Raw genomic sequence first — 23,907 nt, forward strand, 5'->3', positions numbered from 1 at the left:
CATGTGAAATGAAAGTACTCGGCACTGCCGGATTTGGACAAATATGTAGGCTAATTTGATTGTAAACGGCAAACGGACGAGACTCATTACTATGCAATGGCTGACGAGATTTTAGCCGAATTCCTTCTCTAAGACCCTCTAATTTGCGATTTACGCTTCTGTTAAGCTTTCGTTTCCTCGAGAAATCCGCTTAGGAAGGAAATTCGATTCCGTTCCGGTCCATTTTATCGTATCCCAGGCATAATAATACTTTACATTCGTTATTTCCTTCTCTTATTTTTTTTCTATTTTCTGGAACATTTATCGATTTTTGTTGTCGTGAGCCGGTTCTGTGCGGAAGGGTATGACGCAGATTACTCCGGAGACGGTTAACTCATTAAAAACAATTATTTCGACTGTTTTATCCATAATTTACGTAAACGGTCGCGACACGAGGTCTTCCCAGGGAGGTCACCCATCCTAGCTCTGCCATCGCGCCAGAACGCTTAACTTCTGGTTATGATTGGCGAGAGCAGTGCCGCGTGTTGTCCATCGCCGCCGCTCCACACGTACTCGAGGGATATAAGAATAAACATCCCACTCAATGTCGGTTGCGATCTTACTAGCACTAATGCACCGGATCCCATCGTAACTCCGAAGTTAAGCGTGCTTGGGCGAGAGCAGTACTAGGATGGGTGACCCCCTTGGAAGTCCTCGTGTTGCACCTTTTTCGTGTTTTTCTATTTTTATTACTTGTGACAGACGATTTTCGGCTCAAATCATCTGAATCTCGTATCGGGCCCAGATTAAGACATGTGAAATGAAATGTAGCTCGGCACTGCCGGATTTGGACAAAATTGTAGTGCTAATTTGATTGTAAACGGGCAAACGGACGAGACTCATTACTACGCAATGAGCTGACGAGATTTAGCCGATATCCTTCTCTAAGACCCCTAATTTTGCGATTTAACGCTTCTGTTAAGTTTTCGTTTCCTCGAGAAATCCGCTTAGGAAGTTCGAAATTCGATTCCGGTTCCATTTTAATCGTATCCCAGGCATAATAATAGCTTTACATTCGTTATTTCCTTCTTCTTATTTTTTTTCTATTTTCTGGGAACATTTATCGATTTTTGTTGTCGTGAGCCGGTTCTGTGCGGAAGGGTATGACGCAGATTACTCCGGAGACTGGTTACTCATTAAAAACAATATTTCGACTGTTTTATCCATAATTTACGTAAACGGTCGCGACACGAGGTCTTCCCAGGGAGGTCACCCATCCTAGCCTCTGCCATCGCGCCAGAACGCTTAACTTCTTAGGTTATGATTGGGCGAAAGCAGTGCCGCGTGTTGTCCATCGCCGCCCGCTCCACACGTACTCGAGGGATATAAGAATAAACATCCCACTCAATGTCGGGTGCGATCTACCAGCACTAATGCACCGGATCCCATCAGAACTCCGAAGTTAAGCGTGCTTGGGCGTAGAGCAGTACTAGGATGGGTGACCCCCTGGGAAGTCCTCGTGTTGCACCCTTTTTCGTGTTTTTCTATTTTTGATTACTTGTTGACTAGACGATTTTCGGCTCAAATCATCTGAATCTCGATCGGGACCAGATAAGACATGTGAAATGAAAGTAGCTCGGGCACTGCCGGATTTGGACAAAATTGTAGGCTAATTTGATTGTAAACGGGCAAACGGACGAGACTCATTACTACGCAATGAGCTGACGAGATTTTAGCCGAATTCCTTCTCTAAGACCCACTAATTTGCGATTTAACGCTTCTGTTAAGTTTTCGTTTCCTCGAGAAATCCGCTTAGGAAGTTCAGAAATTCGATTCCGGTTCCATTTTATCGTATCCCAGGCATAATAATAGCTTTACATTCGTTATTTCCTTCTTCTTATTTTTTTTTCTATTTTCTGGGAACATTTATCGATTTTTGTTGTCGTGAGCCGGTTCTGTGCGGAAGGGTATGACGCAGATTACTCCGGAGATGGTTAACTAATTAAAAACAATTACTTCGACTGTTTTATCCATAATTTACGTAAACGGTCGCGACACGAGGTCTTCCCAGGGAGGTCACCCATCCTAGCTCTAGCCATCGCGCCAGAACGCTTAACTTCTTGGTTATGATTGGGCGAGAGGCAGTGCCGCGTGTTGTCCATCGCCCGCCCGCTCCACACGTACACGAGGGATATAAGAATAAACATCCCACTCAATGTCGGGTGCGATCATACCAGCACTAATGCACCGGATCCCATCAGAACTCCGAAGTTAAGCGTGCTTGGGCGAGAGCAGTACTAGGATGGTGACCCCCTGGAAGTCCTCGTGTTGCACCCTTTTTCGTGTTTGTTCTATTTTTGATACTTGTTGACAGACGATTTTCGGCTCAAATCATCTGAATCTCGATTCGGGACCAGATAAGACATGTGAAATGAAAGTAGCTCGGGCACTGCGGATTCGGACAAAATTGTAGGCTAATTTGATTGTAAACGGGCAAACGGACGAGACTCATTACTACGCAATGAGCTGACGAGATTTTAGCCGAATTCCTTCTCTAAGACCCTCTAATTTGCTGATTTAACGCTTCTGTTAAGCTTTCGTTTCCTCGAGAAATCCGCTTAGGAAGTTCGAAATTCGATTCCGGTTCCATTTTATCGTATCCCAGGCATAATAATAGCTTACATTCGTTATTTCCTTCTTTTATTTTTTTTTCTATTTTCTGGGAACATTTATCGATTTTTGTTGTCGTGAGCCGGTTCTGTGCGGAAGGGTATGACGCAGATTACTTCCGGAGACGGTTAACTAATTTAAAACAATTATTTCGACTGTTTTATCCATAATTTACGTAAACGATCGGGACACGAGGTCTTCCCAGGGAGGTCACCCATACTACCTCTGCCATCGCGCCAGAACGCTTAACTTCGTGGTTATGATTGGGCGAGAGCAGTGCCGCGTGTTGTCCATCGCCGCCCGCTCCACACGTACTCGAGGGTATATAAGAATAAACATCCCACTCAATGTCGGTGCGATCATTACCAGCACTAATGCACCGGATCCCATCAGAACTCCGAAGTTAAGCGTGCTTGGGCGAGAGCAGTACTAGGATGGTGACCCCCTGGGAAGTCCTCGTGTTGCACCCTTTTTCGTGTTTTTCTATTTTTGATTACTTGTTGACAGACGATTTTCGGCTCAAATCATCTGAATCTCGATCGGGACCAGATAAGACATGTGAAATGAAAGTAGCTCGGGCACTGCCGGATTTGGACAAAATTGTAGGCTAATTTGATTGTAAACGGGCAAACGGACGAGACTCATTACTACGCAATGAGCTGACGAGATTTTAGCCGAATTCCTTCTCTAAGACCCTCTAATTTGCGATTTAACGCTTCTGTTAAGCTTTCGTTTCCTCGAGAAATCCGCTTAGGAAGTTCGAAATTCGATTCCGGTTCCATTTTATCGTATCCCAGGCATAATAATAGCTTTACATTCGTTATTTCCTTCTTCTTATTTTTTTTTCTATTTTCTGGGAACATTTATCGATTTTTGTTGTCGTGAGCCGGTTCTGTGCGGAAGGGTATGACGCAGATTACTCCGGAGATGGTTAACTAATTAAAAACAATTACTTCGACTGTTTTATCCATACTTTACGTAAACGTCGCGACACGAGGTCTTCCCAGGGAGGTCACCCATCCTAGCTCTGCCATCGCGCCAGAACGCTTAACTTCATGGTTATGATTGGGCGAGAGCAGTGCCGCGTGTTGTCCATCGCCGCCCGCTCACACGTACTACGAGGGATATAAGAATAAACATCCCACTCAATGTCGGTTGCGATCATACCAGCACTAATGCACCGGATCCCATCAGAACTCCGAAGTTAAGCGTGCTTGGGCGAGAGCAGTACTAGGATGGGTGACCCCTGGGAAGTCCTCGTGTTGCACCCTTTTCGTGTTTTTCTATTTTTGATTACTTGTTGACAGACGATTTTCGGCTCAAATCATCTGAATCTCGATCGGGACCAGATAAACATGTGAAATGAAAGTAGCTCGGGCACTGCCGGATTTGGACAAAATTGTAGGCTAATTTGATTGTAAACGGGCAACGGACGAGACTCATTACTACGCAATGAGCTGACGAGATTTTAGCCGAATTCCTTCTCTAAGACCCTCTAATTTGCGATTTAACGCTTCTGTTAAGCTTTCGTTTCCTCGAGAAATCCGCTTAGGAAGTTCGAAATTCGATTTCGGTTCCATTTTATCGTATCCCAGGCATAATAATAGCTTTACATTCGTTATTTTCCTTCTTCTTATTTTTTTTCTATTTTCTGGGAACATTTATCGATTTTTGTTGTCGTGAGCCGGTTCTGTGCGGAAGGGTATGACGCAGATTACTCCTGAGACGGTTAACTCATTAAAAACAATTATTTCGACTGTTTTTATCCATAATTTACGTAAACGGTCGCGACACGAGGTCTTCCCAGGGAGGTCACCCATCCTAGCTCTGCCATCGCGCCAGAACGCTTAACTTCATGGTTATGATTGGGCGAGAGCAGTGCCGCGTGTTGTCCATCGCCGCCCGCTCCACACGTACACGAGGGATATAAGAATAAACATCCCACTCAATGTCGGGTGCGATCATTACTAGCACTAATGCACCGGATCCCATCAGAACTCCGAAGTTAAGCGTGCTTGGGCGAGAGCAGTACTAGGATGGGTGACCCCCTGGAAGTCCTCGTGTTGCACCCTTTTTCGTGTTTTTTCTATTTTGATTACTTGTTGACAGACGATTTTCGGCTCAAATCATCTGAATCTCGATCGGGACCAGATAAGACATGTGAAATGAAAGTAGCTCGGGCACTGCCGGATTTGGACAAAATTGTAGGCTAATTTGATTGTAAACGGGCAAACGGACGAGACTCATTACTACGCAATGAGCTCACGAGATTTTAGCCGAATTCCTTCTCTAAGACCCTCTAACTTGCGATTTACCGCTTCTGTTAAGCTTTCGTTTCCTCGAGAAATCCGCTTAGGAAGTTCGAAATTCGATTCCGGTTCATTTTATCGTATGCCCAGGCATAATAATAGCTTTACATTCGTTATTTCCTTCTTCTTATTTTTTTTTCTATTTTCTGGGAACATTTATCGATTTTTGTTGTCGTGAGCCGGTTCTGTGCGGAAGGGTATGACGCAGATTACTCCGGAGACGGTTAACTCATTAAAACAATTATTTCGACTGTTTTATTCCATAATTTACGTAAACGGTCGCGACACGAGGTCTTCCCAGGGAGGTCACCCATCCTAGCTCTGCCATCGCGCCAGAACGCTTAACTTCTTGGTTATGATTGGGCGAGAGCAGTGCCGCGTGTTGTCCATCGCCGCCCGCTCCACACGTACTCGAGGGATATAAGAATAAACATCCCACTCAATGTCGGGTGCGATCATACCAGCACTAATGCACCGGATCTCCATCAGAACTCCGAAGTTAAGCGTGCTTGGGCGAGAGCAGTACTAGGATGGGTGACCCCCTGGGAAGTCCTCGTGTTGCACCCTTTTTCGTGTTTTTCTATTTTTGATTACTTGTTGATAGACGATTTTCGGCTCAAATCATCTGAATCTCGATCGGGACCAGATAAAACATGTGAAATGAAAGTAGCTCGGGCACTGCCGGATTTGGACAAAATTGTAGGCTAATTTGATTGTAAACGGGCAAACGGACGAGACTCATTACTACGCAATGAGCTGACGAGATTTTAGCCGAATTCCTTCTCTAAGACCACTAATTTGCGATTTAACGCTTCTGTTAAGCTTTCGTTTCCTCGAGAAATCCGCTTAGGAAGTTCGAAATTCGATTCCGGTTCCATTTTATCGTATCCCAGGCATAATAATAGCTTTACATTCGTTATTTTCCTTCTTCTTATTTTTTTTTCTATTTTCTGGGAACATTTATCGATTTTTGTTGTCGTGAGCCGGTTCTGTGCGGAAGGGTATGACGCAGATTACTCCGGAGACGGTTAACTAATTAAAAACAATTATTTCGACTGTTTTATCCATAATTTACGTAAACGGTCGCGACACGAGGTCTTCCCAGGGAGGTCACCCATCCTAGCTCTGCCATCGCGCCAGAACGCTTAACTTCATGGCTATGATTGGGCGAGAGCAGTGCCGCGTGTTGTCCATCGCCGCCCGCTCCACACGTACACGAGGGATATAAGAATAAACATCCAACTCAATGTCGGGTGCGATCTTACTAGCACTAATGCACCGGATCCCATCAGAACTCCGAAGTTAAGCGTGCTTGGGCGAGAGCAGTACTAGGATGAGTGACCCCCTGGGAAGTCCTCGTGTTGCACCCTTTTTCGTGTTTTTCTATTTTAGATTACTTGTTGACAGACGATTTTCGGCTCAAATCATCTGAATCTCGATCGGGACCAAATAAGACATGTAAAATGAAAGTAGCTCGGGCACTGCCGGATTTGGACAAAATTGTAGGCTAATTTGATTGTAAACGGGCAAACGGACGAGACTCATTACTACGCAATGAGCTCACGAGATTTTTAGCCGAATTCCTTCTCTAAGACCCTCTAACTTGCGATTTACCGCTTCTGTTAAGCTTTCGTTTCCTCGAGAAATCCGCTTAGGAAGTTCGAAATTCGATTCCGGTTCCATTTTATCGTATCCCAGGCATAATAATAGCTTTACATTCGTTATTTCCTTCTTCTTATTTTTTTTTCTATTTTCTGGGAACATTTATCGATTTTTGTTGTCGTGAGCCGGTTCTGTGCGGAAGGGTATGACGCAGATTACTCCGGAGACGGTTAACTCATTAAAAACAATTATTTCGACTGTTTTATCCATAATTTACGTAAACGATCGCGAACCGAGGTCTTTCCAGGGAGATCACCCATCCTAGCTCTGCCATCGCGCCAGAACGCTTAACTTCTTGGTTATGATTGGGCGAGAGCAGTGCCGCGTGTTGTCCATCGCCGCCCGCTCCACACGTACACGAGGGATATAAGAATAAACATCCCACTCAATGTCGGGTGCGATCTTACTAGCACTAATGCACCGGATCCCATCAGAACTCCAAAGTTAAGCGTGCTTGGGCGAGAGCAGTACTAGGATTGGTGACCCCCTGGGAAGTCCTCGTGTTGCACCCTTTTTTGTGTTTTTCTATTTTTGATTACTTGTTGACAGACGATTTTCAGCTCAAATCATCTGAATCTCGATCGGGACCAGATAAGACATGTTAAATGAAAGTAGCTCGGGCACTGCCGGATTTGGACAAAATTGTAGGCTAATTTGATTGTAAACGGGCAAACGGACGAGACTCATTACTACGCAATGAGCTCACGAGATTTTAGCCGAATTCCTTCTCTAAGACCCTCTAACTTGCGATTTACCGCTTCTGTTAAGCTTTCGTTTCCTCGAGAAATCCGCTTAGGAAGTTCGAAATTCGATTCCGGTTCCATTTTATCGTATCCCAGGCATAATAATAGCTTTACATTCGTTATTTCCTTCTTCTTATTTTTTTTCTATTTTCTGGGAACATTTATCGATTTTTGTTGTCGTGAGCCGGTTCTGTGCGGAAGGGTATGACGCAGATTACTCCGGAGACGGTTAACTAATTTAAAACAATTATTTCGACTGTTATATCCATAATTTACGGTAAACGATCGCGACATGAGGTCTTCCCAGGGAGGTCACCCATACTACCTCTGCCATCGCGCCAGAACGCTTAACTTCTTGGTTATGATTGGGCGAAAGCAGTGCCGCGTGTTGTCTATCGCCGCCCGCTCCACACGTACTCGAGGGATATAAGAATAAACATCCCACTCAATGTCGGGTGCGATCATACCAGCACTAATGCACCGGATCCTATCAGAACTCCGAAGTTAAGCGTGCTTGGGCGAGAGCAGTACTAGGATGGGTGACCCCCTGGGATGTCCTCGTGTTGCACCCTTTTTCGTGTTTTTCTATTTTTGATTACTTGTTGAAGACGATTTTCGGCTCAAATCATCTGAATCTCGATCGGGACCAGATAAAACATGTGAAATGAAAGTAGCTCGGGCACTGCCGGATTTGGACAAAATTGTAGGCTAATTTGATTGTAAACGGGCAAACGGACTAGACTCATTACTACGCAATGAGCTGACGAGATTTTAGCCGAATTCCTTCTCTAAGACCCACTAATTTGCGATTTAACGCTTCTGTTAAGCTTTCGTTTCCTCGAGAAATCCGCTTAGGAAGTTCGAAATTCGATTCCGGTTCTTTTTTATCGTATCCCAGGCATAATAATAGCTTTACATTCGTTATTTTCCTTCTTCTTATTTTTTTTTCTATTTTCTGGGAACATTTATCGATTTTTGTTGTCGTGAGCCGGTTCTGTGCGGAAGGGTAGGACGCAGATTACTCCGGAGACGGTTAACTCATTAAAAACAATTATTTCGACTGTTTTATCCATAATTTACGTAAACGGTCGCTGACAGACGAGGTCTTCCCAGGGAGGTCACCCATCCTAGCTCTGCCTTCCGCGCCAGAACGCTTAACTTCATGTTTATGCTTGGGCGAGAGCAGTACTAGGATGGGTGACCCCCTGGGAAGTCCTCGTGTTGCACCCTTTTTCGTGTTTTTCTATTTTTATTACTTGTTGGTAGACGATTTTCGGCTCAAATCATCTGAATCTCGATCGAGACCAGATAAAAGATGTGAAATGAAAGTAGCTCGGGCACTGCCGGATTTGGACAAAATTGTAGGCTAATTTGATTGTAAACGGGCAAACGGACGAGACTCATTACCACGCAATGAGCTGACGAGATTTTAGCCGAATTCCTTCTCTAAGACCCTCTAATTTGCGATTTACCGCTTCTGTTAAGCTTTCGTTTCCTCGAGAAATCCGCTTAGGAAGTTCGAAATTCGATTCCGGTTCCATTTTATCGTATCCCAGGCATAATAATAGCTTTACATTCGTTATTTCCTTCTTCTTATTTTTTTTCTATTTTCTGGGAACATTTATCGATTTTTGTTGTCGTGAGCCGGTTCTGTGCGGAAGGGTATGACGCAGATTACTCCGGAGACGGTTAACTAATTTAAAACAATTATTTCGACTGTTATATCCATAATTTAGGTAAACGATCGCGACATGAGGTCTTCCCAGGGAGGTCACCCATACTACCTCTGCCATCGCGCCAGAACGCTTAATTTTCTTGGTTATGATTGGGCGAAAGAAGTGCCGCGTGTTGTCTATCGCCGCCCGCTCCACACGTACTCGAGGGATATAAGAATAAACATCCCACTCAATGTCGGGTGCGATCATACCAGCACTAATGCACCGGATCCTATCAGAACTCCGAAGTTAAGCGTGCTTGGGCGATTGCTGTACTAGGATGGGTGACCCCCTGGGATGTCCTCGTGTTGCACCCTTTTTCGTGTTTTTCTATTTTTGATTACTTGTTGAAGACGATTTTCGGCTCAAATCATCTGAATCTCGATCGGGACCAGATAAAACATGTGAAATGAAAGTAGCTCGGGCACTGCCGGATTTGGACAAAATTGTAGGCTAATTTGATTGTAAACGGGCAAACGGACTAGACTCATTACTACGCAATGAGCTGACGAGATTTTAGCCGGATTCCTTCTCTAAGACCCACTAATTTGCGATTTAACGCTTCTGTTAAGCTTTCGTTTCCTCGAGAAATCTGCTTAGGAAGTTCGAAATTCGATTCCGGTTCCATTTTATCGTATCCCAGGCATAATAATAGCTCTACATTCGTTATTTCCTTCTTCTTATTTTTTTTCTATTTTCCGGGAACATTTTTCGAATTTTGTTGTCGTGAGCCGGTTCTGTGCGGAAGGGTATGACGCAGATTACTCCGGAGACGGTTAACTCATTAAAAACAATTATTTCGACTGTTTTATCCATAATTTACGTAAACGGTCGCGACACGAGGTCTTCCCAGGGAGGTCACCCATCCTAGCTCTGCCATCGCGCCAGAACGCTTAACTTCTTGGTTATGATTGGGCGAGAGCAGTGCCGCGTGTTGTCCATCGCCGCCCGCTCCACACGTACACGAGGGATATAAGAATAAACATCCCACTCAATGTCGGGTGCGATCTTACTAGCACTAATGCACCGGATCCCATCAGAACTCCAAAGTTAAGCGTGCTTGGGCGAGAGCAGTACTAGGATTGGTGACCCCCTGGGAAGTCCTCGTGTTGCACCCTTTTTCGTGTTTTTCTATTTTTGATTACTTGTTGACAGACGATTTTCGGCTCAAATCATCTGAATCTCGATCGGGACCAGATAAGACATGTGAAATGAAAGTAGCTCGGGCACTGCCGGATTTGGACAAAATTGTAGGCTAATTTGATTGTAAACGGGCAAACGGAAGAGACTCATTACTACGCAATGAGCTGACGAGATTTTAGCCGAATTCCTTCTCTAAGACCCTCTAACTTGCGATTTACCGCTTCTGTTAAGCTTTCGTTTCCTCGAGAAATCCGCTTAGGAAGTTCAAAATTCGATTCCGGTTCCATTTTACCGTATGCCAGGCATAATAATAGCTTTACATTCGTTATTTCCTTCTTCTTATTTTTTTTTCTATTTTCTGGGAACATTTATCGATTTTTGTTGTCGTGAGCCGGTTCTGTGCGGAAGGGTATGACGCAGATTACTCCGGAGACGGTTAACTCATTAAAAACAATTATTTCGACTGTTTTATCCATAATTTACGTAAACGATCGCGACACGAGGTCTTCCCAGGGAGGTCACCCATCCTACCTCTGCCATCGCGCCAGAACGCTTAACTTCGTGGTTATGATTGGGCGAGAGCAGTGCCGCGTGTTGTCCATCGCCGCCCGCTCCACACGTACTCGAGGGATATAAGAATAAACATCCCATTCAATGTCGGGTTCGATCATACAAGCACTAATACACCGGTTCCCATCAGAACTCCGAAGTTAAGCGTGCTCGGGCATGAGCAGTACTAGGATGGGTGACCGCCTGGGAAGTCCTCGTGTTGCACCCTTTTTCGTGTTTTTCTATTTTTGATTACTTGTTGGTAGACGATTTTCGGCTCAAATCATCTGAATCTCGATCTGGACCAGATAAAACATGTGAAATGAAAGTAGCTCGGGCACTGCCGGATTTGGACAAAATTGTAGGCTAATTTGATTGTAAACGGGCAAACGGACGAGACTCATTACTACGCAATGAGCTGACGAGATTTTAGCCGAATTCCTTCTCTAAGACCCTCTAATTTGCGATTTACCGCTTCTGTTAAGCTTTCGTTTCCTCGAGAAATCCGCTTAGGAAGTTCGAAATTCGATTCCGGTTCCATTTTATCGTATCCCAGGCATAATAATAGCTTTACATTCGTTATTTCCTTCTTCTTATTTTTTTTCTATTTTCTGGGAACATTTATCGATTTTTGTTGTCGTGAGCCGGTTCTGTGCGGAAGGGTATGACGCAGATTACTCCGGAGACGGTTAACTAATTTAAAACAATTATTTCGACTGTTATATCCATAATTTAGGTAAACGATCGCGACACGAGGTCTTCCCAGGGAGGTCACCCATACTACCTCTGCCATCGCGCCAGAACGCTTAACTTCTTGGTTATGATTGGGCGAAAGCAGTGCCGCGTGTTGTCTATCGCCGCCCGCTCCACACGTACTCGAGGGATATAAGAATAAACATCCCACTCAATGTCGGGTGCGATCATACCAGCACTAATGCACCGGATCCTATCAGAACTCCGAAGTTAAGCGTGCTTGGGCGAGAGCAGTACTAGGATGGGTGACCCCCTGGGATGTCCTCGTGTTGCACCCTTTTTCGTGTTTTTCTATTTTTGATTACTTGTTGAAGACGATTTTCGGCTCAAATCATCTGAATCTCGATCGGGACCAGATAAACATGTGAAATGAAAGTAGCTCGGGCACTGCCGGATTTGGACAAAATTGTAGGCTAATTTGATTGTAAACGGGCAAACGGACTAGACTCATTACTACGCAATGAGCTGACGAGATTTTAGCCGAATTCCTTCTCTAAGACCCACTAATTTGCGATTTAACGCTTCTGTTAAGCTTTCGTTTCCTCGAGAAATCCGCTTAGGAAGTTCGAAATTCGATTCCGGTTCTTTTTTATCGTATCCCAGGCATAATAATAGCTTTACATTCGTTATTTTCCTTCTTCTTATTTTTTTTTCTATTTTCTGGGAACATTTATCGATTTTTGTTGTCGTGAGCCGGTTCTGTGCGGAAGGGTATGACGCAGATTACTCCGGAGACGGTTAACTCATTAAAAACAATTATTTCGACTGTTTTATCCATAATTTACGTAAACGGTCGCGACACGAGGTCTTCCCAGGGAGGTCACCCATCCTAGCTCTGCCTTCGCGCCAGAACGCTTAACTTCATGTTTATGCTTGGGCGAGAGCAGTACTAGGATGGGTGACCCCCTGGGAAGTCCTCGTGTTGCACCCTTTTTCGTGTTTTTCTATTTTTTATTACTTGTTGGTAGACGATTTTCGGCTCAAATCATCTGAATCTCGATCGGGACCAGATAAAAGATGTGAAATGAAAGTAGCTCGGGCACTGCCGGATTTGGACAAAATTGTAGGCTAATTTGATTGTAAACGGGCAAACGGACGAGACTCATTACTACGCAATGAGCTGACGAGATTTTAGCCGAATTCCTTCTCTAAGACCCTCTAATTTGCGATTTACCGCTTCTGTTAAGCTTTCGTTTCCTCGAGAAATCCGCTTAGGAAGTTCGAAATTCGATTCCGGTTCCATTTTATCGTATCCCAGGCATAATAATAGCTTTACATTCGTTATTTCCTTCTTCTTATTTTTTTTCTATTTTCTGGGAACATTTATCGATTTTTGTTGTCGTGAGCCGGTTCTGTGCGGAAGGGTATGACGCAGATTACTCCGGAGACGGTTAACTAATTTAAAACAATTATTTCGACTGTTATATCCATAATTTAGGTAAACGATCGCGACATGAGGTCTTCCCAGGGAGGTCACCCATACTACCTCTGCCATCGCGCCAGAACGCTTAACTTTCTTGGTTATGATTGGGCGAAAGAAGTGCCGCGTGTTGTCTATCGCCGCCCGCTCCACACGTACTCGAGGGATATAAGAATAAACATCCCACTCAATGTCGGGTGCGATCATACCAGCACTAATGCACCGGATCCTATCAGAACTCCGAAGTTAAGCGTGCTTGGGCGATTGCAGTACTAGGATGGGTGACCCCCTGGGATGTCCTCGTGTTGCACCCTTTTTCGTGTTTTTCTATTTTTGATTACTTGTTGAAGACGATTTTCGGCTCAAATCATCTGAATCTCGATCGGGACCAGATAAAACATGTGAAATGAAAGTAGCTCGGGCACTGCCGGATTTGGACAAAATTGTAGGCTAATTTGATTGTAAACGGGCAAACGGACTAGACTCATTACTACGCAATGAGCTGACGAGATTTTAGCCGGATTCCTTCTCTAAGACCCACTAATTTGCGATTTAACGCTTCTGTTAAGCTTTCGTTTCCTCGAGAAATCTGCTTAGGAAGTTCGAAATTCGATTCCGGTTCCATTTTATCGTATCCCAGGCATAATAATAGCTTTACATTCGTTATTTCCTTCTTCTTATTTTTTTTCTATTTTCCGGGAACATTTTTCGAATTTTGTTGTCGTGAGCCGGTTCTGTGCGGAAGGGTATGACGCAGATTACTCCGGAGACGGTTAACTCATTAAAAACAATTATTTCGACTGTTTTATACATAATTTACGTAAACGATCGCGACACGAGGTTTTCCCAGGGAGGTCACCCATCCTAGCTCTGCCATCGCTCCAGAACGCTTAACTTCATGGTTATGATTGGGCGAGAGCAGTGCCGCGTGTTGTCCATCGCCGCCCGCTCCACACGTACTCGAGGGATATAAGAATAAACATCCCACTCAATGTCGGGTGCGATCATACGAGCACTAATCCACCGGATCCCATCAGAACTCCGAAGTTAAGCGTGCTTGGGCGAGAGCAGTACTAGGATGGCTGACCTCCTGGGAAGTCCTCGTGTTGCACCCCTTTTCGTGTTTTTCTATTTTTGATTACTTGTTGACAGACGATTTTCGGCTCAAATCATCTGAATCTCGATCGGGACCAGATAAGACATGTGAAATGAAAGTAGCTCGGGCACTGCCGGATTTGGACAAAATTGTAGGCTAATTTGATTGTAAACGAGCAAACGGACGAGACTCATTACTACGCAATGAGCTGACGAGATTTTAGCCGAATTCCTTCTCTAAGACCCTCTAATTTGCGATTTAACGCTTCTGTTAAGCTTTCGTTTCCTCGAGAAATCCGCTTAGGAAGTTCGAAATTCGATTCCGGTTCCATTTTATCGTATCCCAGGCATAATAATAGCTTTACATTCGTTATTTCCTTCTTCTTATTTTTTTTTCTATTTTCCGGGAACATTTTTCGATTTTGTTGTCGTGAGCCGGTTCTGTGCGGAAGGGTATGACGCAGATTACTCCGGAGACGGTTAACTCATTAAAAACAATTATTTCGACTGTTTTATACATAATTTACGTAAACGATCGCGACACGAGGTCTTCCCAGGGAGGTCACCCATCCTAGCTCTGCCATCGCGCCAGAACGCTTAACTTCATGGTTATGATTGGGCGAGAGCAGTGCCGCGTGTTGTCCATCGCCGCCCGCTCCACACGTACATCGAGGGATATAAGAATAAACATCCCACTCAATGTCGGGTGCGATCATACAAGCACTAATGCACCGGATCCCATCAGAACTCCGAAGTTAAGCGTGCTTGGGCGAGAGCAGTACTAGGATGGGTGACCCACTGGGAAGTCCTCGTGTTGCACCCTTTTTTCGTGTTTTTCTATTTTTGATTACTTGTTGACAGACGATTTTCGGCTCAAATCATCTGAATCTCGATCGGGACCAGATAAGACATGTGAAATGAAAGTAGCTCGGGCACTGCCGGATTTGGACAAAATTGTAGGCTAATTTGATTGTAAACGGGCAAACGGACGAGACTCATTACTACGCAATGAGCTGACGAGATTTTAGCCGAATTCCTTCTCTAAGACCCTCTAATTTGCGATTTACCGCTTCTGTTAAGCTTTCGTTTCCTCGAGAAATCCGCTTAGGAAGTTCGAAATTCGATTCCGGTTCCATTTTATCGTATCCCAGGCATAATAATAGCTTTACATTCGTTATTTCCTTCTTCTTATTTTTTTTCTATTTTCTGGGAACATTTATCGATTTTTGTTGTCGTGAGCCGGTTCTGTGCGGAAGGGTATGACGCAGATTACTCCGGAGACGGTTAACTAATTAAAAACAATTATTTCGACTGTTTTATCCATAATTTACGTAAACGATCGCGACACGAGGTCTTCCAAGGGAGGTCACCCATCCTACCTCTGCCATCGCGCCAGAACGCTTAACTTCGTGGTTATGATTGGGCGAGAGCAGTGCCGCGTGTTGTCCATCGCCGCCCGCTCCACACGTACTCGAGGGATATAAAAATAAACATCCCAGTCAATGTCGGGTGCGATCATACCAGCACTAATGCACCGGATCCCATCAGAATTTAGAAGTTAAGCGTGCTTGGGCGAGAGCAGTATTAGGATGGATGACCCCCTAGGAAGTCCTCGTGTTGCACCCCTTTTCGTGTTTTTCTATTTTTGATTACTTGTTGACAGACGATTTTCGGCTCAAATCATCTGAATCTCGATCGGGACCAGATAAGACATGTGAAATGAAAGTAGCTCGGCCACTGCCGGATTTGGACAAAATTGTAGGCTAATTTGATTGTAAACGAGCAAACGGACGAGACTCATTACTACGCAATGAGCTGACGAGATTTTAGCCGAATTCCTTCTCTAAGACCCTCTAATTTGCGATTTAACGCTTCTGTTAAGCTTTCGTTTCCTCGAGAAATCCGCTTAGGAAGTTCGAAATTCGATTCCGGTTCCATTTTATCGTATCCCAGGCATAATAATAGCTTTACATTCGTTATTTCCTTCTTCTTATTTTTTTTTCTATTTTCTGGGAACATTTATCGATTTTTGTTGTCGTGAGCCGGTTCTGTGCGGAAGGGTATGACGCAGATTACTCCGGAGACGGTTAACTAATTAAAAACAATTATTTCGACTGTTTTATCCATAATTTACGTAAACGATCGCGACACGAGGTCTTCCAAGGGAGGTCACCCATCCTACCTCTGCCATCGCGCCAGAACGCTTAACTTCATGGTTATGATTGGGCGAGAGCAGTGCCGCGTGTTGTCCATCGCCGCCCGCTTACACGTACTCGAGGGATATAAGAATAAACATCCCACTCAATGTCGGGTGCGATCATTACCAGCACTAATGCACCAGATCCCATCTAAACTCCGAAAGTTAAGCGTGCTTGGGCGAGAGCACTACTAGGATGGGGTGACCCCCTGGGAAGTCCTTGTGTTGCACCCCTTTTCGTGTTTTTCCTATTTTTGATTACTTGTTGACAGACGATTTTCGGCTCAAATCATCTGAATCTCGATCGGGACCAAATAAGATATGTGAAATGAAAGTAGCTCGGGCACTGCCGATTTGGACAAAATTGTAGGCTTATTTGATTGTAAACGGGAAAACGGACGAGACTCATTACTACGCAATGAGCTGACGAGATTTTAGCCGAATTCCTTCTCTAAGACCCTCTGATTTGCTATTTAACGCTTCTGTTAAGCTTTTGTTTCCTCGAGAAATCCGCTTTAGGAAGTTCGAAATTCGATTCCGGTTCCATTTTAATCGTATCCCAGGCATAATAATAGCTTTACATTCGTTATTTTCTTCTTCTTATTTTTTTTTCTATTTTCTGGGAGCATTTATCGATTTTTGTTGTCGTGAGCCGGTTTTGTGCGGAAGGGTATGACGCAGATTACTCCGGAGACGGTTAACTCATTAAAACAATTATTTCGACTGGTTTAATCCATAATTTACGTAAACGATCGCGACACGAGGTCTTCCTAGGGAGGTCACCCATCCTAGCTCTGCCATCGCGCCAGAACGCTTAACTTCATGGTTATGATTGGGCGAGAGCAGTGCCGCGTGTTGTCCATCGCCGCTTGCTCCACACGTACTCGAGGGATATAAGAATAAACATCCCACTCAATGTCGGGTGCGATCATACCAGCACTAATGCCATGGATCCCATCAGAACTCCGAAGTTAAGCGTGCTTGGACGAGAGCAGTACTAGGATCGGTGACCTTCTGGGAAGTCCTCGTGTTGCACCCCTTTTCTTGTTTTTCTATTTTTGATTACTTGTTGACAGACGATTTTAGGCTCAAATCATCTGAATCTCGATCGAGACTAGATAAGACATGTGAAATGAAAGTAGCTCGGGCACTGCCGGATTTGGACAAAATTGTAGGCTAATTTGATTGTAAACGGGCAAACGGACGAGACACATTACTACGCAATGAGCTGACGAGATTTTAGCTGAAAAAATTCTCTAAGACCCTCTAATTTGCGATTTACCTCTTCTCTTAAGCTTTCGTTTCCTCGAGAAATCCGCTTAGGAAGTTCGAAATTCGATTCCGGTTCCATTTTATCGTATCCCAAGCATAATAATAGCTTTACATTCATTATTTCCTTCTTCTTATCTTTTTTTCTATTTTCTGGGAACATTTATCTATTTTTGTTGTCGTGAGCCGGTTCTGTGCGGATGGGTATGACGCAGATTACTCCGGAGACGGTTAACTCATTAAAAACAATTATTTCAACTGTTTTAACCATAATTTACGTAACCGGTCGCGACACGAGGTCTTCCCAGGGAGGTCACCCATCCTAGCTCTGCCATCGCGCATGAACGCTTAACTTCATGGTTATGATTGGGCGAGAGCAGTGTCGCGTGTTGTCCATCGCCGCCCGCTCCACACGTACTCGAGGGATATAAGAATAAACATCTCACTCAATGTCGGGTGCGAACATACCAGCAATAATGCACCGGATCCCAACAGAACTCCGAAGTTAAGCGTGGTTGGGCGAGAGCAGTACTAGGAAGGGTGACCCCCTGGAAAGTCCTCGTGTTGCACACTTTTTCGTGTTTTTCTATTTTTGATTACTTGTTGACAAACGATTTTCAGCTCAAATCATCTGAATCTCGATCGGGACCAGATAAGACATGTGAAATGAAAGTAGCTCGGGCACTGCCGGATTTGGACAAAATTGTAGGCTAATTTGATTGTAAACGGGCAAACGGACGAGACTCATTACTACGCAATGAGCTGACGAGATTTTAGCCGAATTCCTTCTCTAAGACCCTCTAATTTGCGATTTACCGCTTCTATTAAGCTTTCGTTTCCTCGAGAAATCCGCTTAGGAAGTTCGAAATTCGATTCCAGTTCCATTTTATCGTGACCCAGGCATAATAATAGCTTTACATCGTTATTTAACCCTAGGTTGTCCTCGTGTTTCACCCCTTTTCGTGTTTTTCTATTTTTGATTACTTGTTGACAGACGATTTTCGGCTCAAATCATCTGAATCTCGATCGGGACCAGATAAAACATGTGAAATGAAAGTAGGTCAGGCACTGCCGGATTTGGACAAAATTGTGGGCTAATTTTATTGTAAACGAGCAACGGACGAGATTCATTACTACGCAATGTGCTGACGAGATTTCAGCCGAATTCCTTCTCTAAGAGCCTCTAATTTGCGATTTACCGCTTCTGTTAAGCTTTCGTTTCCTTGAGAAATCCGCTTAGGAAGTTCGAAATTCGATTCCGGTTCCATTATATCGTATCCCAGGCATAATAATAGCTTTACATTCGTTATTTCCTTCTTCTTATTTTTTTTTCTATTTTCTGGGAACGTTTATCGATTTTTGTTGTCGTGAGCCGGTTCTGTGCGGAAGGGTATGACGCAGATTACTCCGGAGACGGTTAACTCATTAAAAACAATTATTTCGACTGTTTTATCCATAATTTACGTGAACGATCGCGACACTAGGTCTTCCCAGGGAGGTCACCCATCCTACCTCTGCCATCGCGCCAGAACGCTTAACTTCATGGTTATGATTGGGCGAGAGCAGTGCCGCGTGTTGTCCATCGCCGCCCGCTCCACACGTACTCGAGGGATATAAGAATAAATATCCCACTCAATGTCGGGTGCGAACATACCAGCAATAATGCACCGGATCTCATAAGAACTCCGAAGTTAAGGGTTCTTGGGCTTGAGCAGTACTAGGGTGGGTGACCCCCTGGGAAGTCCTCGTGTTGCACCCTTTTTCGTGTTTTTCTATTTTTGATTACTTGTTGACAGACGATTTTCGGCTCAAATCATCTGAATCTCGATCGGGACCAGATAAGACATGTGAAATGAAAGTAGCTCGGGCACTGCCGGATTTGGACAAAATTGTAGGCTAATTTGATTGTAAACGGGCAAACGGACGAGACTTATTTCTACGCAATGAGCTGACGAGATTTTAGCCGAATTCCTTCTCTAAAACCCTCTAATTTGCGATTTACCGCTTCTGTTAAGCTTTCGTTTCCTCGAGAAATCCGCTTAGGAAGTTCGAAATTCGATTCCGGTTCCATTTTATCGTATCCCAGGCATAATAATAGCATTACATTCTTTATTTTCTTCTTCTTATTTTTTTTTCTATTTTCTGGGAACATTTATCGATTTTTGTTGTCCTGAGCCGGTTCTGTGCGGAAGGGTATGACGCAGATTACTCCGGAGACGGTAAACTCATTAAAAACAATTATTTCGACTGTTTTATCCATAATTTACGTAAACGGTCGCGACACGAGGTCTTCCCAGGGAGGTCACCCATCCTAGCTCTGCCTTCGCGCTAGAACGCTTAACTTCATGTTTATGATTGGGCGAGAGCAGTGCCGCGTGTTGTCCATCGCCGCCCGCTCCACACGTACTCGAGGGATATAAGAATAAACATCCCACTCAATGTCGGGTGCGATCATACCAGCACTAATCCACCGGATCCCATCAGAACTCCGAAGTTAAGCGTGCTTGGGCGAGAGCAGTACTAGGATGGCTGACCTCCTGGGAAGTCCTCGTGTTGCACCCCTTTTCGTGTTTTTCTATTTTTGATTACTTGTTGACAGACGATTTTCGGCTCAAATCATCTGAATCTCGATCGGGACCAGATAAGACATGTGAAATGAAAGTAGCTCGGGCACTGTCGGATTTGGACAAAATTGTAGGCTAATTTGATTGTAAACGAGCAAACGGACGAGACTCATTACTACGCAATGAGCTGACGAGATTTTAGCCGAATTCCTTCTCTAAGACCCTCTAATTTGCGATTTACCGCTTCTGTTAAGCTTTCGTTTTCTCGAGAAATTCGCTTAGGAAGTTCGAAATTCGATTCTGGTTCCATTTTATCGTATCCCAGGCATAATAATAGCTTTACATTCGTTATTTCCTTCTTCTTATTTTTTTTTCTATTTTCTGGGAACATTTATCGATTTTTGTTGTCGTGAGCCGGTTCTGTGCGGAAGGGTATGACGCAGATTACTCCGGAGACGGTTAACTAATTAAAAACAATTATTTCGACTGTTTTATCCATAATTTACGTAAACGATCGCGACACGAGGTCTTCCCAGGGAGGTCACCCATACTACCTCTGCCATCGCGCCAGAACGCTTAACTTCATGGTTATGATTGGGCGAGAGCAGTGCCGCGTGTTGTCCATCGCCGCCCGCTCCACACGTACTCGAGGGATATAAGAATAAACATCCCACTCAATGTCGGGTGCGATCATACCAGCACTAATGCACCGGATCCATCAGAACTCCGAAGTTAAGCGTGCTTGGGCGAGAGCAGTACTAGGATGGGTGACCCCTGGGAAGTCCTCGTGTTGCACCCTTTTTCGTGTTTTTCTATTTTTGATTACTTGTTGACAGACGATTTTCGGCTCAAATCATCTGAATCTCGATCGGGACCAGATAAGACATGTGAAATGAAAGTAGCTCGGGCACTGCCGGATTTGGACAAAATTGTAGGCTAATTTGATTGTAAACGGGCAAACGGACGAGACTCATTACTACGCAATGGAGCTGACGAGATTTTAGCCGAATTCCTTCTCTAAGACCCTCTAATTTGCGATTTACCGCTTCTGTTAAGCTTTCGTTTCCTCGAGAAATCCGCTTAGGAAGTTCGAAATTCGATTCCGGTTCCATTTTATCGTATCCCAGGCATAATAATAGCTTTACATTCGTTATTTCCTTCTTCTTATTTTTTTTTCTATTTTCTGGGAACATTTATCGATTTTTGTTGTCGTGAGCCGGTTCTGTGCAGGAAGGGTATGACGCAGATTACTCCGGAGACGGTTAACTAATTTAAAAACAATTATTTCGACTGTTTTATCCATAATTTACGGTAACTGGTCGCGACACGAGGTCTTCCTAGGGAGGTCACCCATCCTAGCCTCTGCCATCGCGCCAGAACGCTTAACTTCATGGTTATGATTGGGCGAGAGCAGTGCCGCGTGTTGTCCATCGCCGCCCGCTCCACACGTACTCGAGGGATATAAGAATAAACATCCCACTCAATGTCGGGTGCGATCATACCAGCACTAATGCACCGGATCCCATCAGAACTCCGAAGTTAAGCGTGCTTGGGCGAGAGCAGTACTAGGATGGGTGACCCCCTGGGAAGTCCTCGTGTTGCACCCCTTTTTCGTGTTTTTCTATTTTTGATTACTTGTTGACAGACGATTTTCGGCTCAAATCATCTGAATCTCGATCGGGACCAGATAAGACATGTGAAATGAAAGTAGCTCGGGCACTGCCGGATTTGGACAAAATTGTAGGCTAATTTGATTGTAAACGGGCAAACGGACGAGACTCATTACTACGCAATGAGCTGACGAGATTTTAGCCGAATTCCTTCTCTAAGACCCTCTAATTTGCGATTTACCGCTTCTGTTAAGCTTTCGTTTCCTCGAGAAATCCGCTTAGGAAGTTCGAAATTCGATTCCGGTTCCATTTTATCGTATCCCAGGCATAATAATAGCTTTACATTCGTTATTTCCTTCTTCTTATTTTTTTTCTATTTTCTGGGAACATTTATCGATTTTTGTTGTCGTGAGCCGGTTCTGTGCGGAAGGGTATGACGCAGATTACTCCGGAGACGGTTAACTATTTAAAACAATTATTTCGACTGTTATATCCATAATTTAGGTAAACGATCGCGAAATGAGGTCTTCCCAGGGAGGTCACCCATACTACCTCTGCCATCGCGCCAGAACGCTTAATTTCTTGGTTATGATTGGGCGAAAGAAGTGCCGCGTGTTGTCTATCGCCGCCCGCTCCACACGTACTCGAGGGATATAAGAATAAACATCCCACTCAATGTCGGGGGCGATCATACCAGCACTAATGCCCCGGATCCTATCAGAACTCCGAAGTTAAGCGTGCTTGGGCGATTGCTGTACTAGGATGGGTGACCCCCTGGGATGTCCTCGTGTTGCACCCTTTTTCGTGTTTTTCTATTTTTGATTACTTGTTGAAGACGATTTTCGGCTCAAATCATCTGAATCTCGATCGGGACCAGATAAAACATGTGAAATGAAAGTAGCTCGGGCACTGCCGGATTTGGACAAAATTGTAGGCTAATTTGATTGTAAACGGGCAAACGGACGAGACTCATTCTACGCAATGAGCTGACGAGATTTTAGCCGAATTCCTTCTCTAAGACCCTCTAATTTGCGATTTAACGCTTCTGTTAAGCTTTCGTTTCCTCGAGAAATCCGCTTAGGAAGTTCGAAATTCGATTCCGGTTCCATTTTATCGTTTCCGAGGCATAATAATAGCATTACATTCTTTATTTCTTCTTCTTATTTTTTTTTCTATTTTCTGGGAACATTTATCGATTTTTGTTGTCGTGAGCCGGTTTTTGTGCGGAAGGGTATGACGCAGATTACTCCGGAGACGGTTAACTCATTAAAAACATTTATTTCGACTGGTTTAACCATAATTTACGTAACCGGTCGCGACACGAGGTCTTCCTAGGGAGGTCACCCATCCTAGCTCTGCCATCGCGCCAGAACGCTTAACTTCATGGTTATGATTGGGCGAGAGCAGTGCCGCGTGTTGTCCATCGCCGCTTGCTCCACACGTACTCGAGGGATATAAGAATAAACATCCCACTCAATGTCGGGTGCGATCATACCAGCACTAATGCCATGGATCCCATCAGAACTCCGACGTTAAGCGTGCTTGGACGAGAGCAGTACTAGGATCGGTGACCTTCTGGGAAGTCCTCGTGTTGCACCCCTTTCTTGTTTTTCTATTTTTGATTACTTGTTGACAGACGATTTTAGGCTCAAATCATCTGAATCTCGATCGAGATTAGATAAGACATGTGAAATGAAAGTAGCTCGGGCACTGCCGGATTTTGGACAAAATTGTAGGCTAATTTGATTGTAAACGGGCAAACGGACGAGACACATTACTACGCAATGAGCTGACGAGATTTTAGCTGAATTCCTTCTCTAAGACCCTCTAATTTGCGATTTACCGCTTCTGTTAAGCTTTCGTTTCCTCGAGAAATCCGCTTAGGAAGTTCGAAATTCGATTCCGGTTCCATTTTATCGTATCCCAGCATAATAATAGCTTTACATTCGTTATTTCCTTCTTCTTATCTTTTTTTCTATTTTCTGGGAACATTTATCGATTTTTGTTGTCGTGAGCCGGTTCTGTGCGGATGGGTATGACGCAGATTACTCCGGAGACGGTTAACTCATTAAAAACAATTATTTCGACTGTTTTAACCATAATTTACGTAACCGGTCGCGACACGAGGTCTTCCCAGGGAGGTCACCCATCCTAGCTCTGCCATCGCGCCAGAACGCTTAACTTCATGGTTATGATTGGGCGAGAGCAGTGCCGCGTGTTGTCCATCGC

General features: G+C 44.3%; 25 non-coding genes and 2 pseudogenes across 25 annotated transcripts; all 27 read left to right on the forward strand.

Moving 5' to 3' along the window:
* Positions 1-588: 588 nt before the first annotated feature.
* On the forward strand, positions 589-707 carry LOC142508906 (5S ribosomal RNA). Its single transcript, XR_012807103.1, has one exon. It is a non-coding gene; the product is annotated as a 5S ribosomal RNA (ribosomal RNA).
* Positions 708-1,391: 684 nt separating this feature from the next.
* LOC142517060 (5S ribosomal RNA) lies at positions 1,392-1,510 on the forward strand. Its single transcript, XR_012812821.1, has one exon. It is a non-coding gene; the product is annotated as a 5S ribosomal RNA (ribosomal RNA).
* Positions 1,511-2,199: 689 nt separating this feature from the next.
* On the forward strand, positions 2,200-2,316 carry LOC142515584 (5S ribosomal RNA). The gene has a single exon (XR_012811421.1). It is a non-coding gene; the product is annotated as a 5S ribosomal RNA (ribosomal RNA).
* Positions 2,317-3,000: 684 nt separating this feature from the next.
* On the forward strand, positions 3,001-3,119 carry LOC142506734 (5S ribosomal RNA). Its single transcript, XR_012805016.1, has one exon. It is a non-coding gene; the product is annotated as a 5S ribosomal RNA (ribosomal RNA).
* A 683-nt stretch (positions 3,120-3,802) lies between these two features.
* Positions 3,803-3,920, forward strand: LOC142513617 (5S ribosomal RNA). Its single transcript, XR_012809555.1, has one exon. It is a non-coding gene; the product is annotated as a 5S ribosomal RNA (ribosomal RNA).
* Positions 3,921-4,602: 682 nt separating this feature from the next.
* Positions 4,603-4,721, forward strand: LOC142516963 (5S ribosomal RNA). The gene has a single exon (XR_012812730.1). It is a non-coding gene; the product is annotated as a 5S ribosomal RNA (ribosomal RNA).
* A 684-nt stretch (positions 4,722-5,405) lies between these two features.
* LOC142512479 (5S ribosomal RNA) lies at positions 5,406-5,525 on the forward strand. The gene has a single exon (XR_012808846.1). It is a non-coding gene; the product is annotated as a 5S ribosomal RNA (ribosomal RNA).
* A 684-nt stretch (positions 5,526-6,209) lies between these two features.
* Positions 6,210-6,328, forward strand: LOC142514689 (5S ribosomal RNA). Its single transcript, XR_012810572.1, has one exon. It is a non-coding gene; the product is annotated as a 5S ribosomal RNA (ribosomal RNA).
* Positions 6,329-7,013: 685 nt separating this feature from the next.
* Positions 7,014-7,132, forward strand: LOC142516481 (5S ribosomal RNA). The gene has a single exon (XR_012812274.1). It is a non-coding gene; the product is annotated as a 5S ribosomal RNA (ribosomal RNA).
* A 684-nt stretch (positions 7,133-7,816) lies between these two features.
* On the forward strand, positions 7,817-7,935 carry LOC142514125 (5S ribosomal RNA). Its single transcript, XR_012810034.1, has one exon. It is a non-coding gene; the product is annotated as a 5S ribosomal RNA (ribosomal RNA).
* Positions 7,936-9,276: 1,341 nt separating this feature from the next.
* LOC142507228 (5S ribosomal RNA) lies at positions 9,277-9,395 on the forward strand. Its single transcript, XR_012805489.1, has one exon. It is a non-coding gene; the product is annotated as a 5S ribosomal RNA (ribosomal RNA).
* A 682-nt stretch (positions 9,396-10,077) lies between these two features.
* Positions 10,078-10,196, forward strand: LOC142516482 (5S ribosomal RNA). The gene has a single exon (XR_012812275.1). It is a non-coding gene; the product is annotated as a 5S ribosomal RNA (ribosomal RNA).
* Positions 10,197-10,880: 684 nt separating this feature from the next.
* On the forward strand, positions 10,881-10,999 carry LOC142508747 (5S ribosomal RNA). Its single transcript, XR_012806950.1, has one exon. It is a non-coding gene; the product is annotated as a 5S ribosomal RNA (ribosomal RNA).
* Positions 11,000-11,682: 683 nt separating this feature from the next.
* On the forward strand, positions 11,683-11,801 carry LOC142514126 (5S ribosomal RNA). Its single transcript, XR_012810035.1, has one exon. It is a non-coding gene; the product is annotated as a 5S ribosomal RNA (ribosomal RNA).
* Positions 11,802-13,138: 1,337 nt separating this feature from the next.
* On the forward strand, positions 13,139-13,257 carry LOC142517408 (5S ribosomal RNA). The gene has a single exon (XR_012813156.1). It is a non-coding gene; the product is annotated as a 5S ribosomal RNA (ribosomal RNA).
* Positions 13,258-13,939: 682 nt separating this feature from the next.
* On the forward strand, positions 13,940-14,058 carry LOC142514311 (5S ribosomal RNA). The gene has a single exon (XR_012810210.1). It is a non-coding gene; the product is annotated as a 5S ribosomal RNA (ribosomal RNA).
* A 684-nt stretch (positions 14,059-14,742) lies between these two features.
* Positions 14,743-14,861, forward strand: LOC142513720 (5S ribosomal RNA). Its single transcript, XR_012809650.1, has one exon. It is a non-coding gene; the product is annotated as a 5S ribosomal RNA (ribosomal RNA).
* Positions 14,862-15,545: 684 nt separating this feature from the next.
* On the forward strand, positions 15,546-15,664 carry LOC142507762 (5S ribosomal RNA). The gene has a single exon (XR_012806009.1). It is a non-coding gene; the product is annotated as a 5S ribosomal RNA (ribosomal RNA).
* A 683-nt stretch (positions 15,665-16,347) lies between these two features.
* Positions 16,348-16,469, forward strand: LOC142511848 (5S ribosomal RNA; annotated as a pseudogene).
* A 686-nt stretch (positions 16,470-17,155) lies between these two features.
* LOC142507008 (5S ribosomal RNA) lies at positions 17,156-17,274 on the forward strand. Its single transcript, XR_012805277.1, has one exon. It is a non-coding gene; the product is annotated as a 5S ribosomal RNA (ribosomal RNA).
* A 684-nt stretch (positions 17,275-17,958) lies between these two features.
* Positions 17,959-18,077, forward strand: LOC142510643 (5S ribosomal RNA; annotated as a pseudogene).
* A 1,067-nt stretch (positions 18,078-19,144) lies between these two features.
* On the forward strand, positions 19,145-19,263 carry LOC142508748 (5S ribosomal RNA). Its single transcript, XR_012806951.1, has one exon. It is a non-coding gene; the product is annotated as a 5S ribosomal RNA (ribosomal RNA).
* Positions 19,264-19,947: 684 nt separating this feature from the next.
* On the forward strand, positions 19,948-20,066 carry LOC142510793 (5S ribosomal RNA). Its single transcript, XR_012808680.1, has one exon. It is a non-coding gene; the product is annotated as a 5S ribosomal RNA (ribosomal RNA).
* A 684-nt stretch (positions 20,067-20,750) lies between these two features.
* LOC142515912 (5S ribosomal RNA) lies at positions 20,751-20,867 on the forward strand. Its single transcript, XR_012811734.1, has one exon. It is a non-coding gene; the product is annotated as a 5S ribosomal RNA (ribosomal RNA).
* A 689-nt stretch (positions 20,868-21,556) lies between these two features.
* On the forward strand, positions 21,557-21,675 carry LOC142506779 (5S ribosomal RNA). The gene has a single exon (XR_012805058.1). It is a non-coding gene; the product is annotated as a 5S ribosomal RNA (ribosomal RNA).
* A 683-nt stretch (positions 21,676-22,358) lies between these two features.
* LOC142509923 (5S ribosomal RNA) lies at positions 22,359-22,477 on the forward strand. The gene has a single exon (XR_012808068.1). It is a non-coding gene; the product is annotated as a 5S ribosomal RNA (ribosomal RNA).
* Positions 22,478-23,159: 682 nt separating this feature from the next.
* Positions 23,160-23,278, forward strand: LOC142508411 (5S ribosomal RNA). The gene has a single exon (XR_012806624.1). It is a non-coding gene; the product is annotated as a 5S ribosomal RNA (ribosomal RNA).
* The last annotated feature ends 629 nt before the right edge of the window (positions 23,279-23,907 follow it).

The sequence above is a fragment of the Primulina tabacum genome, chromosome 10 (assembly GCF_025594145.1).
Source record: "Primulina tabacum isolate GXHZ01 chromosome 10, ASM2559414v2, whole genome shotgun sequence".
Taxonomy (NCBI): Eukaryota; Viridiplantae; Streptophyta; class Magnoliopsida; order Lamiales; family Gesneriaceae; genus Primulina; species Primulina tabacum.